General features: G+C 43.5%; 1 pseudogene; it reads right to left on the bottom strand.

Moving 5' to 3' along the window:
* Nucleotides 1–1,927: 1,927 nt before the first annotated feature.
* On the bottom strand, nucleotides 1,928–2,269 carry LOC110321950 (annotated as a pseudogene).
* Nucleotides 2,270–2,275: the final 6 nt, after the last annotated feature.

Below are 2,275 nucleotides of genomic sequence, written 5' to 3'. Positions count from 1 at the left end.
GGAAGACCATACACCCAGGAGTATATGCAGCACCAACTGTGCTTGATTAAAAAAAAAAAAAAGACTGGAGAGGTGGCTCAGCAGTTAAGAGCACTGACTGCTCTTCCAGAGGTCCTGAGTTCAATTCCCAGAAGCCACATGGTGGCTCACAACCATCTGTAATGGGATCCGATGCCCTCTTCTGGTCTGTCTCAAGACAGCAACAGTGTACTCATATATAATAAATAAATAAATCTTTAAAAAAAAATAAAAGACAATATTGGGTGGGTAAGGAAGAGACAAGGGGAGATCTGGGAGGAGTTTAAGGAAGGCTGATTATGATTAAAATACATTGTACAAAATTCTCACGGACCAAATAAGAAAATGAGAAAAAGAAGAAAAAAGCTTGAGAAAGGTGTGTGCCCTTCCACTTGCAGAAAATATGTTAAAAGTACCACCGCTAACAGGCCTCAAGCAGATACCAAATGCAGTGACAGATAGAGCTGGCTCCCTAGGCTAGAGAACAGCAAGCAGTACTTTACTGTTACTTATAAATTTTCCTATCTAAGATATAATACATATTATATTATATTATAAAAAATTATAATAGCCCCAAACTAAGACAAGGCTGAATACCAATTATTCCTTCACAAGACTTGAGGTTGTATTGTCAGAAATAAATATTTCTCTATTAGTAACAAAATGCCTCACAGAATATCTTAAAAGGTTGTCTGAATTATTTTCTCATCACTGTGATACAACAGCAGCAACCTACCAGAGCTGAATAAGGATCAGTTTTAGCTCACAGGCCCAGGAGGTTACAGTGACAGGAACCAAGTGTGCAACCATGTGAGCCTGTAGGAAACACTTTCTAGCCGAGCCACAACAAGAAGAGGCGACTTGTTCACGTTGACCGAGTCTTCAGCCCATCGTTGCTTTCACCTCCCACTTTTGATCATAACATCAAAGCATCAAGAGTGTATGACGGCGAAAGTTCCCACATCGTGGCTGACAGGGAATGGACAGGAGCAGCCACAGTAAAGCCCAAGGCAAGACTTAGTCTCCAAGAACACCCCTCATGACCCACTTCCTCTAACCAGGCCCCCCTTCCATCCACAGCCACTTCCCAATATTCTCTTCAGATCTGGACTCTATCAAGGGATTGATCTGCTAATTAGTTGGCGCCCTGATTATCTAATCTCTCTGGAGTGTGGGGTAGAAGGGCCACACAGCCTTTCTAAGCCTTTTGTTCTTTTTGCTTAGAAAACAAAATGCTTTCTATAGTTCTGGTTTGGTTTCCTCTTCTAAGCGTTATGAGTTCATTGGGAATTTTGTATACATTACATCTTGGTCATATTTACCCTTTGCCCCGTCTCCTCCCAGATACCCTCCTCCTCACTTCCCTCACAGACACTCACCATCAAAATGTCATTGATAGGGCTGAACAGGTGGCTCCGTAGGTAAAGTGCTTGGTTCACAGGCGTGAGGACCTCCGCTCAAAATCTACAGAATTAGGTACAGTGGCATGAATCCAGTGCTGGAGGCGGAGACAAGCAGATACCTGACAGTTACTATCCGGTTGGTTTAGCTGAGGAGTAAATTCTAGGTTTAGTGAGACATCCTGTCTCAAAAAATAAGATGGAGAACACTTAAGAAAGATACCTAGTATTCATCTCTGCTCTTCGTATGCACAGCATTACCAAAGATAGGCAGGCAGGTAGAATTATTGATTGAGGCTTCTCTTGGTCACAAATGGGATGCATTTGGGCAATGCATCCAAGTCAAGTGCCATCATCATTTCTTAGAGACATATTTGACCTAAATTTACTTATGACTGCCTATGCTTCCAATGTGCATACTTGACTCCCTAACTCTCCTTTTACTTAAGGGAGAGATTGATTGATTGATTGATTGATTGATTTACAGGTTCAGATCTTTATTGGATGTGTTAACAAAGCAGTTTAGTCAAAACAAAAAACAAAAAACTAAAGCCCATGTCATCATCCGTCTCCTTAGATTCCTTCTTTGCTTCCACTTTCTTCTCCTCTGCTGAGGCAGGACGGCCAGCAGGCATGGCTCCAGCTGCTGGCGCGGGCCCACGAGCCCCTCCATTGCTGGTGAGGCTCTCCGTGTCGACATTGGCCAGGGCCTTTGCAAACAAGAAAGGCCAGAGAGGTTCAGCATTGACACCAGCTGCTTTAATGAGGGCGTTGATCTTATCCTCCATGACTGCCATCCAGTCGTCGTTCAGAATGAGGGTGAGGTAAATGCAGGTGAGCTCGGAGACGGGGGGGGG

The sequence above is a fragment of the Mus pahari genome, chromosome 5, assembly GCF_900095145.1.
Source record: "Mus pahari chromosome 5, PAHARI_EIJ_v1.1, whole genome shotgun sequence".
Classification (NCBI taxonomy): domain Eukaryota; kingdom Metazoa; phylum Chordata; class Mammalia; order Rodentia; family Muridae; genus Mus; species Mus pahari.
Note: the sequence above shows the minus strand (reverse complement) of the source record. Positions and strands in the feature narration are given on the sequence as shown.